The 12,748-nt window shown below is 37.0% G+C and overlaps 1 protein-coding gene across 2 annotated transcripts in view; it reads left to right on the top strand.

The window, feature by feature from the left end:
• The window catches only part of LOC131439359 (ecdysone receptor), a 632,366-nt gene that overhangs the window by 52,931 nt on the left and 566,687 nt on the right, over window positions 1–12,748 (top strand). The gene's annotated exons all lie outside the window — the stretch shown is intronic.

Below are 12,748 nucleotides of genomic sequence, written 5' to 3'. Positions count from 1 at the left end.
TAAAAACTTCAACCTCCAATTATATAAAAACTGTCCATCATTGCAAATTGACTATATGTGGAGAAATTTCGAGCAGTATTTTCTGTTGAAAATTTGTCAATATTGATAAAAAAAAATACCGGGTTCAGGCATTTTCAAGGTGGATATTGTTGTCAATCAATGAAAATAGATAATATTTAGAAAAATGAAATGAAAAATTACTAGATTTTCACATTTCCAATGTGCATCAGTAAAAATTGACAATGTTTGGAAAGATGTATGAAAAGGTATATCTAACAAGTATGTCAAAAAAGTCCCCATTATGCAAAAAAAAAACTCACTTTTCCAATTTTCCATGTTATTCACACTATTGGAAAGGAACAATAGTTTGATTTGTACGACCAGCACGTGATGTATCATCGGTGTTTGCACGACAACGCTTGAATAGAACACAAGTCTATAACGGTTGATATGCTTGAAGCAGAACTCTGATCAAGTCATTTCTTTGCATGACAGCAGTGCTAATAAGCTAAAAAGTCATATTTATTGACTCAAATTAAACTAAAGTGACAAGAAATAAATGTCACTCTCTGCTCCGTTTGCAAATTATGAGAATGAGATCCATGTCCAGTCAACGAAAAATACAGTAGTTTCAAATATGAGTTATTTCTTTCATTTCTCCTTTCAGTCATTTCCTGTTTCCAGTGAAAATCAGATACTGTGCAGTGTCGATATTCTACCGAAGCTTCTAAAATTCATAATACCATAAAACGTGTTGGTTTCCGAAGACATTCTGGGGTGTAATTACTTCATTTTATCATATTTAAGACACTCTTCAGAGCCAAATGTCACAGATTTTCATTTTGTTGGTGAACGAATGATTATTTAAATTCGACTAATTCTCTCTGCAGACAATGACTATCGAATGGAGTAGTTTTGAGGCATGTTTAGATTATTTTACGTTTTGTGTTTCGCCCCTGGTGGTATAAAATTTTTAACAACCAGAAGTGGGACTTCTGCCATTTCTGCCATTGTACCGAGTTTTCTGTTTATGTGCAACCAAAAAACCACACACCGTTTTATTCGTGGTACTTGAGACTCTGTCCGGAACTAAAGTAAAGTAAACAGTTTGAAAATAAATATGTTTGGATAATTTCAAAGAAACAAATTGATTTTTTTTTGGTTTATATAAGTCCTGAATTTGAGCAAAAACAATAAAATAATTTAAGAAACATCATGGCAATAGTTTAAAAAAATCACTTCAAATCTCGAAAAATCCTTCGTCTTGTACATATATTGTAGACGTGAATAATGAAAAAAATAATGCATTTTTTATGTGACACACTAGCTCACCCTCTTAAATGAAATAAATTTTTAATCTTCTACAGAAATGGTATGAAATTTGACCATTTCATGGAACAGTAGAAGAAATTACTCGTTAATTTATTTTTTACTAATCGCTCAGTATTTTCGAACTAGGAAGTCGTATCAGGATAAACTTCAATTGCTTTCTATGAAGTTGTAATAGCTTTCATTTGAATCTAAGTTTGTGAAAATCGGTTCAGCCATTTTTAAGAAAATTGAAAGCATATTTTCTGCAACTTTTTGTACACATCACCAGAAATCGAAACCATCTATATTATCTAGTGTAAACAGTTCGTAAAGTTATTTGCACATTTAACACAATAAGAGTGTGTATTTAAAAAAAAACTTCACCCACATTCCACTAGAAGCACTGTCAATGTCTCCATACTGTGGGAAATCTAGACTTACTTCATTTATGATATCACCCTGTATCTCGGGACCAAAAGTCGAATTTAATAGCGTTCTGTGGAAAGTAATACCTTTAAAATACGGTTTGATTTGTTCAGTGAATATATTTTTAATTTTCTTTTGGATGTCCTCAACTATGGATTCCAGAGTAGGATCGACGAAGCAGCAGTTGAAGATTGTCGATGGTAGGAGAATTATATTTAGTTTGAGTTTTTGGAACTGATAGATTCTAAATGTAATGATTCATATAATAGATCATTGTATCGATATTTTCTAAAACAATTTCAGGGTTTAAAATGCTTTCGGTATGAGACCTGTATCCTAGTCGATTAGCTCTAAGATGGTAGCATACAGAACTAATTGAATTAATCATCCTGAATGTTGTTGGCAGATTATCTGAATCAAAGTCTGTTCGAGTAATTAGTAAACTACGAATGCCAAATTGAACTGCTAGAACCAGATCAATTGTAGAAGAAATTATCATAGAAGATAAACTAGTAAGGTTGTTTGGAAAGAAAACTGGCTCGAAACCAACGGAGAGTTCAATATGATGAACTCGTACTTTCTAGACATTTCTCTGGTCATGTAAGAGACATAACCGGATGACTTGAATACGAATGGTTGAGCTTCTTTGATGTTAATGGATCTAAATTCTGGATCTCGAATTATGGAACCGAATCTTTTAGCCGAATGTTAGAATTGATTTCTGAAACTAAATTTTGATGCTAGATTTAGGAACTGACTCGGCAACTGAATTCTGGAACTGAGTTCTAGAACTGAATTCTGGATCTGGAGTTTTGAATTGATCACTGAGCCTGTGTTTGGAACTGAATGCGTGGGCAGAGCTCTAGTTCATATAAACAAAATTGTTTTTGGATTGATTTTGCGTTCTTCGTGAAAAATAATGGATTCCATACTATACATATAGGCTGCAATATTCCAGAGTTCTGAACTTGAATCTTAGCACTGACGTATGTACCTGAATTCTAATCTGCAGTTAAATTTCAGTTACAGAATTCCGGTCCAGGATTCAATTACCAATTTCGGATTCAGAATTCAGCTTCGAAGTTCAGTACTAGAATCCAGATCCGGAATTTAGTTAAAAAATATTCAGAATCTAGTTCCTGAATTCAACTTCTGGATCCAGATTCAAGTTTTTGCCGTTATGTATGGTACTTCCAGAAACGGTATTCCGAGAATCGTTTTGGGTTATAAACGGTTCGTATATCCATGAGTTACTATGACGAATAAATTGGAATCGTTTAGAGCCCAACTTGGAAGATTTTTCGGTATCGTCATCTTCTATGACGGTTTGAATTTTAAAAACTCATCACCCTATAATTTCATAACTTGAAGATGGCATTGGATAAATGTAGCTATCTTAGAGAAGTCGCAGTGCGTTCCAAATAAAATTTATGGGATCGAATACCGGTAAAACTGAAATAAGTGAATTTGGTCATTAACTCTTAAAATCTGTGAGCCCGAAAAACCCGATGAATTTATGTGAAATTTTTACACTAATCACCCTGTATCTCCTGAACCGGAACCTTTCATTTGAATATTAGATGGACGAGCAAAATGAATGACATTATTTTAATTTCATTACATATATCATCCTGTTGTTCCGGAACCAGAAATCGGATCCAAATGAAATTCAGAAACCTCATATGGAATCAAAGGACTGTCCATGTGAGTCTAAGTTTGTGGAAATCGGTTAAGCCATCTCTGAGAAAAACTGATGAAATTATTTTTCATACACAAAGTTGCTTATCTCGACACTCTTTTCGAATGGTATAAGAGTGTAAGAAATTCTGTTCTTCCAGTAATCATTGTTTCAAGCAGTATGAATTAATAGTAATATGAAATTGTTTTAAATTCAAAAATAATGCCATCTTCCTAATACATATGTCATGTTCGAACGATGATGTTGCCAAAAACGAACCGTGCTAATATCGAAACGTCATGAAAAAGGGTGCTGTACATAGTGTACATAGGTGCTAAGAAACAATTGCATAAAGCAGTATTGAAAATCGTATTTCACTTTCCTCCGAAACATCGCATTATCATCAAGACCGTAAAATTCCTTATCCTACAGGAATAAGATGAAAAGTCGCTTACACAAAAATATCGATATCTCCGTTAAAAATGGAGGGATTTCAACAATTTATGGCTTGTTGGATAGCTATTACATCTGTCACTATGTATTGTCAAAAGACTTCGAATAACTAAATTTTGACATAAAACGTATAACAGATCGGCTGAAAAGTTCGTATCGTTTCTATGAGAGGGCGCCACTAGAATTAAATCCATACTATTTTCAGTTAGTACCTACCTTCAAAAGATACGTGTATAAATTTGACAGCTGTCTGATTATTAGTTTGTGAGATTTTGCATTTTGAGTGAAGCTACTTTTGTTATTGTGAAAAAAATGGAAAAAAAGGAATTTCGTGTGTTGATGAAACACTACTTTTTGATGAAAAAAAGTGCCGCCGATACCAAAAAATGGCTTGATGAGTGTTATCCAGACTCTGCACCGGGCGAAGCAACAATTCGTAAGTGGTTTGCAAAATTTCGTGCTGGTCATATGAGCACCGAAGACGATGAATGCAGTGGACGTCCAAAAGAGGCTGTTACCGATGAAAACGTGAAAAAAAATCCACAAAATGATTTTCAATTACCGTAAAGTGAAGTTGATCGAGATAGCTGACACCCTAAAGATATCAAAGGAACGTGTTGGACATATTATTCACGAATATTTAGATATGAGAAAGCTTTGTGCAAAATGGGTGCCGCGTGATCTCACAATCGATCAAAAACAACAACGAAAAACCATGCTGAAATTGAACGAATTGGGCTTCGAATTGCTCCCTCATCCACCGTATTCTCCAGATTTGGCCCCCAGTGACTTTTTCCTGGTCTCAGACCTCAAGAGAATGCTCGCTGGTAAAAAATTTAGAAGCAATGAAGAGGTAATCGCTGAAACTGAGGCCTATTTTGAGGCAAAGGACAAATTGTACTACAAAAATGGTATCGAAAAGTTGGAAGATCGCTATAATCGCTGTATCGCCTCTGATGGCAATTATGTTGAATAATAAAAACGAATTTTGGCAAAAAAATGTGTGTTTCTATTAAACGATACGAACTTTTCAGCCGAACTGTTAACTCAAAAAGTAAAAACATCCGATCTCAAAACCATTTAGTAGCGTTGAGGGTGACGAGGAGACCTTCCATTTGCGACTAGGTTGATCAAAATCGGTCCAGTCATCTCCGAGATTTTGAACTCTTTGTTGACAAAACACACTCACGGACATTTGCTCAGTTCGTCGAGCTGAATCGATTGGTATGAAGTTTGAGCGAATCCTATACCTATTTTTGCCTTTCTCATATAGAAAGGCTATGCAATCGCTGTGGAACTCGACTTTACAACCAAGGCCAGGAAGGCCGAGTGTCATATACCATTCAACTCAGTTCGTCGAGATCACAAAATGTCTGTCTGTGTGTATGTGTGTGTATGTATGTTTGTATGTGACAAATAATGTCACTCAATTTTCTCAGAGATTACTGAGCCGATTTTCACAAATTTGGATTCAAATGAAAGGTCTTGAAGTCCTGTACAAAGTTCCTGAGTTTCATATGGATCCGACTTCCGGTTCCGGAATTATAGGGTGATATGCACTAAAAAGGAAAAAAATAGTCACACAGGTTTTTCAGACATGGCTGACCGATTCAAATGAAAGGTCTTATGACCTTATACAATTTTCCGGAGTTTTATTTGGATCCGACTTCCGGTTCTGGAGTTACAAGGAAATATGTGAAAATGTATGAAAAAATATGCAATCAATTTTCACGGAAATTTCTTAACCGATTTTCACTAACTAAGAAACAAATAAAAGGTCTTGACATTCTTCAAAAAGTCCCCGAAAAGCTGATCCAGATCCGACTTCCGGTTCTGGTATTACAGTATTATTTTCAATTTCATGAGTATTTTTTCACAAGCGATGGCGAAACGAGGTGCACATTTTTATAAAACTTACTGCTAAATTGATCTAGTTGACAGATCTTATTAGTTGGTGAATATATGAAACTACTTGGGGACTAGTAGTCCCCGGTTTCCGCTTCCGAAAGCACCGATAATAGTGAAGAAAATTTTCGAAAACGAAACTTCCGTCGATTTCTCAGCAACGGTTAAGCCGTTTCTCACGATTCATGATTCAAATTAAAACTCTTATTGTCTTTAAATATACTGTGCCATTTCATCCTGATCCGACTTCCGGTTCCGAAATTATAGGGCGATGACTGTCAAAACAATAAAATTCAAACTGACGATGCAAAACTAGTACGCGACGATACGTGCGGCTTTGCTCCATTCACAGCACTCCATGATCAATTTCGTATAGCGTGCAGGATTGCCATATTGAAATTTATATTTTTCAGGTGAAAAATATGTAAATTTCTAATCCTTTTATTCAATTTGTACCTACGTGTTAGTGTTATTACAAGATCATGATAACGATGCTTTTCTATAAAAGTACACTTATTGCCTTTCTCAGATAGAAAGTTTATACAATCACTTGAAAAATTGACCAGTGGAAATTGACTCGAAAGGCTAATTGTTTTATATTATTCCACACAGTTCATCGAGCTGAGCAATGTATATGTATGTGTGTGAGTATGTGTCAAATAATGTCACTTAAAAAAAATCTCGTAGTTCTATAGGTTGCTATTGAATTGCACACCGTCATTTAGAGCGACGAAGGGTAAAATTCTTCCTGATTTGGCTTAAAACTGATTTAATTTGTAGGCTATATTAGTTACTTACTAAACAAACCGACTTTGGATATACTGGTTCCAAGTTCCTAATTTCTGAAGTACCAGAAGTAGTGGTCAAAAAGTTTAAAACGAGACTCACTCAATTTTCTCAGAGATGATTTGATCGATTTCCACAAACAGACTCAAATAAAAGTTCCTACAGTCTCATAGCTTGCTGTTTAATTTCATCCGGGTCCGATTTCCGGTTCCAGAACTATAGGGTAAAGGGGTAAAGTGTGTTTTATCATTTAGTGCGACGAAGCAAAATAAAGAAAAATTCTTATCAACTTGACATAACTGTTTACAATTTGAAAAGGTTATGTTAGATCGTTTTTGTTTTTAAACTGCACTACTCCGATGTTGTGCTACACCATGGCATGAATAAACGAACAAAAATGATGAAAACATAAATAGTAACCCTTGATTAGAATAAACGATTCCATAGCACAGAGCTACACCGAACTTTTAATGAGTGCTACACCAATTGGTATCGGTGCAGAAAAAGTGTAGCACTGGTGTAGTGCAATTGATAAAAACGGACGGTTTCAGTGCAGCTTTCGCTACACCAGTGTAATGCAATTTAAAAACGAAAACGACATTAGTTTATTCCCAAAGAAAGTTTCTCATTTTATTCAGGATTGAAAAAAAAATCTTCACAAAATCTTCTTGTGGTATATAGTTATATGAGAAAGGCATCATTATACCACTAGGTGGATTAAAACAGGTTTTTTATTTATAAAAAAAGGTAAAACTGAATTTTAGAACTCTAGTCTAGTCTGAATCTCAATTTCAGTTCCAGAATTCAGTTTGCTAATTCCGATCCAAATCCAGAATTCATTTACAGAGTTTAGTTTCAAAGTCCAGGTCTTTAATCTAGATCCAGATCTCTGTTTCAAATTGCGGCTCCAAAATCCGGTGAAATTCGGTTTCAGTTCCAGAGATCTGGACCTCGATGCTGGCCTTGGATTCTAGACGAGAAACTGAATTTGAGTTCTGAATACGGGACCTGTATTCTGAATATTGATTCGGGATATCTGTTTAAAGTGCAGAGAGAGTTTTCGATTTGTTCCTCCTTTGTTCTATATGAAAAAGGTCCAGAAAATGTCCACAGTCGCCAACACTGGTCTGGAGCAGCGTATTCAACTGGAAACTGTCATCCAACACTCTGCCAGGCCGATTATGTTGGTTGAGCCAGCGGATGTGTCGAATCGTAGTCGGCACTCTTGTGGCGTATTTTCAATAAATTACGCTCAGCGTCAACGTGCTGATCTGGTGGCCGCCGATCGAAGACAGCGAAATCGGTGCAGCGTGCAGTTTTCACAAAGAACGATCGGTCAGTTAGTTTGTTGTTGCTGGCTAGCAAATTATCATTATAGAGGGAGGAACTTCACTCATCGTAACAAAAGCTCCGATACCAGTTCAAGGACAACCTTATTAGCATATTTACCTTTCCGTCCCGTCTGTTACCACCACGCCGCTGCTACCTACACCACCAGATGCAACGCGATTTCTTTCCCACAGACGTGACCTCCCGCTGTCTGCGATTGCACCTCTGGTGGTGATGAACCGACCCGAAGCTAGCGGCCGCCCAGCTAAGAGTGTGCATATCTGCAACGACAGATCTTTCGATGTGACCAACCCGAGCAGGCGGCGGTGGTGCTGGTGGAAAACGGCGGTGGGTCGATCGTTTGCCTATAATGAAACAGTCGTCTTCACAAACCGCGAACAGCTTCGTGGCGATGCATGTATGCATGCATGCATGCATGCATAGTAAATGAAAAATGATAGAACTTCGGAACCTACGCCCAGCTGACCCATCAATAAAAACATCTTCATCACGAAACAAGCAGAAATGCATAGCAGGAAATGGTCAGTTCGTTTACTTGTTAACAGCCGACCGCCAACAGATTGCTTTACCATCGAAAGAATGCACCAACCACACACCGATGAAGATTGATTTAGACATTTAGACGAAGGCCTAGTTTCTATTCCGGCCTAGAGTGGTGCACTATTCAAAAGCGGAAAACATTTAAATTACTATTTTCTGGACTGACTGAGCTCTTGCATACAGTTTACACCTTGTTCCAACAAACCAAGTCGGCGACTATTAGTTATGCTGCCAAATGCAAATTGAAAAGTCGTTCGAAGACAGACCGGTGGTGTGTACTAATGCAGTGCCGGAGGAGGAGCGGCGAAACGAGTGCTAATTAATATTCCCAACAACAGCGGTGTACACAACAACGGATAAGACCTGATGGTACCCACACTTGGCCTAGTCGCACAGAGTTGCGGCTAGAATGCCAACCCAAAGCAACCTTTGAGCGGGACATTTCTGCGCGCAAAGTCTCACACGTTGAATGCCGGCCGGCTGCTTGAAAACATTGTTGCCCTGCGCACCACGGCTCGGAGTTAAGTGCGGTACAAGTTAAACAACTTTCGCAACCTGACCGAGACCGGCAGGTTCCACGCTATGTATGGGGCAAGTTCTAGGAAATCGGTCAGGCCAGAACTCGCCCCCGCAAAGCAGCGGACGAGTAGCTGCTCAATTAGCATTCCTGGTGTCAGTCCTGCATATGTATTAGTTGGTTGCGATGTATTTATGTTCACGACAAATTGACATCACATGGAGAGGGAACTTTTATGCTAATCAGGTCGTTGTCAGCAAGTTTCAGTTCAGTATCGCCCCAGTGACGACCGGCGGCCGGTTTTTCGCTTTCCGCTTTTTACTACTGGAAAAGCAAAAGTTAGAGTTTATCAATCAGTCAATGTAAATTGATGGGGCATTTTAGTTGTATTTCCCGATTATTCAAGTTTTTATTGCAATCCGTTCCTCATGTTCTGTGAATGTTGAAGTTGTAATCTTAAGAGCGGAGTTTATTCATGATATTAGAGAAATCCCGGTTTTGTTCGCCTTAATAACCTCGGCCTTTACATTATAACTAGTTTTAAAGAAGGAATAGTTTTTTTTTTCATGTCGGAGCTGTTAACATATATCATTAATTTGTTGTTTCGAAAACGGAAATATTTTTCAACAATATACATATTTGATTTTTTACATTTGAACCTGAAATATCTGTGAGCAAATGCCAACATTTCACTCAAAATATATATTTTTTGAAAATTTCGCAGATACACCCGCAGCTAATTTAACTAATGTTTTCACTAGAGCAAAAACAGAACACGTTAGACCTTTCGATAAGACTCAGACTCATCTTCACTTTTTTCGTTTCGTGGCGAAGCTAAATCTGCAGTGGAATTTATGGAGCGCCATAATTGAGGTGGGATGTGATCTAATGCTGACATGATGGTAACAAAACTCTTGCTCTATAAATTCAAAAACCTCAGCGATTTGTTATTAAATTTCGTTTACCATGAAGTAATCATGAATAACTCAAAAATTAAAACCAAAACTTCTTATTTCATATAGCGCTGTTCAACTGGACGAGTATAAAAGATAAAATATGGTTGCATTTCGACCATTTCTTCTGAGCTAGACGAAACAGAACCTATCATTCGAAATAGTTTCAAGGCCATTTTTGAAGATTTCATGCCTTTTTCCTATCATCATTTATGTGTTTTGTGCTCCTGGAATCACAATCAGAAAGAATTATTATTGAGTTTGAAAGGAATCAACTTTATTTTTGGCTAGCCTCTTAAAAATCGTATGTAGAAATTGAAGTTTTTATCACTTACCAAACTAATTCCGGAACTGGATCCTGATAAAATTCAATAGCAGGCTGTAGGACTCGGAGATCTTTCATTTGAATCTACGTTTACAGAAATCGGTCTAGCCTTATCCGAGCACATACATACATACAGTGCGTTTACACAATTTGTGGCTTCTCTTAGAAGCATCAGTATCAGGTGAATTTTTTAAAATGACACCTCTGTGGTCATGATACAACACAAATCCACATTGAATTAGTCAATGCTCAACCCAGCATTATTTCACAGTTCATTCTTATCGGTGGAAACATCGACTCCAATCGACTGCTGCAGGATTGCCGATTAAAGGACTATTCACACATTTCAGTCCCGTATCCGGCTTAGCAAATGCAGGGACATACCGACTTCAGTGGAAATAAAAAATTTCGGCGACGACGAATTTGAGTTTGCCGGACGGAAGCTACACTGACGGCGAGCTGCACTGAAACGGCACGGTGCCGGATAGGTGTGAATGCGCGCATAGAAAACGAATGAAATAATATCAGTATCCGTGCACGGTGTCATGCCGGCACTGAACCGGACCGGATATGTGTGAATAGTCCCTAACGAAATGAGCCTTTTTTATCAAACTCGTGGTAATTATTTTCGTAGAGATCCATATACCCCATCTAAACCGAGGAAATGTCCCTGAACAAGTATTGAAACCATTTGAACTAATTGGTCCTTTTCAGCACTTTCAGAAGTTTTAGCTTTGTTATGAATATTAAAAATAGGCATATAATTCGCTCAAACTTTGGAAAAATTATCAGAGCCTCGGAGGGCCGAGTATGATATACCAATCGATTCAACAGAAAATGTTGTAGGGAATCGATTGCGCACTCTAAAAAAATATACACTGAAAAGAATTTTTGATATTTTCTCAATAATTACAAAATAATCCGAAAAAGTTAAATAAAAAAAACAGGGTTTTAATTTTTTTGATAATTTTTATTTTAAAGCTGTTACCATTAAAACCTACAGATTGATGGCTATCCCATCCGTGCCTTTTGAAAAATGAAGAAGTTACAGTTAAAACAATTTACAGGTATATTCGAAATTTCAAGTTCTCGTTGAACCACCTTTGAGGATAAACCGAAAACGGGTCTAAAAAAAGGTCATGTTAACCCTCAGTTGGATAAACGTATACTGGAGGCGTTCGAGCAAAAGAAGGAGGTTTCAGTTCGGGATGCGGCCAAAAAAGTGGGCACTTCAAAGTCAAATGTTCTTCGTGCTAAAGAACGTTTGAATCTTCGAACCTATAAGAAGTAGAAACAACCAAAACGTAGTCCGAAATAAGAAGCATCGATCAGGCCGAGGGTTCGAAAGCTGTACAATACAATTCTTGCTGGAAATTTGAACTGCATAATCATGGACGACGAAACCTACGTGAAACTCGATTGCAAATCCTTGCCGGGACCACAATATTATACGAGAAGGGCAAGTGTTAAACCAGTCCGAGACATCGATTGAAGTCGAAAAATTTGGTAAGAAAGCTATGGTCTGGCAAGCAATTTGTAGCTGCGGTAAGATTTCGAAACCCTTCATCACCACTGCTTCAATGAACAGCGAAATATATATCAAGGAATGTTTACAAAAACGACTTCTACCCATGAATAGAATGGTGTAGAATGGTATACTACCAAAAATGTCACTTTCGTCCCAAAAAACATGAATCCACCAAATTGCCCACAACTTCGACCAATTGAGGAATTTTGTATGTATGTATGTGTGAAGCCACCATCAGTTCAAGGCATTACCAGTGTATGCGGGTTGACTTACAGTAGATCCGAATTTGATTATCAAATAGCTTTCATATAACTGCTGTTAAGAAGGCCAAAATGGGTTTTGAAGACCCGGCGCCTGCCAGCAAGAACATCCGGCCATATAATAAAGAATTTCGCTGTACCAGCTTAAACCCGCCTGATGGTTTGTTTGTTTGAAGGGTGCGTCTTACTCCTTTCAGACCTTCAGGAAGAAACACAAAGCTTCCCCCACGTGACTCAGGTTGGCAATCCACTCCATCATCCAGTCATTCACTTGTAAGATACCCTGATGCACTCTCTGCCCCTCTCCTTTATCGATATAATTGAGCATAATACAATACAATAAAACATAATAAAAATAATATAAAAAAATATAATATATTAGATCACATCCTAATGCAATACAAAATAATATATGATATAATTCAATAAACATAATACAATATAACATAATATAATATAATATAGCATAATATAATGCAATACAGTATACTACAATACAATATAATATAATTCAATATAACAGCTTTAGTACAAACTTTTTTAAAAAGCTGTGTAAAGCATACAAGTGAAAATCCGTTAAAAATCACCGTTGCACACGACTTTGCACGTATAAATGTCTGTTCGATATCTATTCTCTGTGATATAACATAATATAAAATAATATAATGTAATATTACACAATACAACATAGCATAATACAATATAATATAATGTAA

This window comes from Malaya genurostris, chromosome 3, assembly GCF_030247185.1.
Source record: "Malaya genurostris strain Urasoe2022 chromosome 3, Malgen_1.1, whole genome shotgun sequence".
In the NCBI taxonomy this organism is placed as follows: Eukaryota; Metazoa; Arthropoda; class Insecta; order Diptera; family Culicidae; genus Malaya; species Malaya genurostris.
This window is presented reverse-complemented; position numbering and strand designations above follow the sequence as displayed.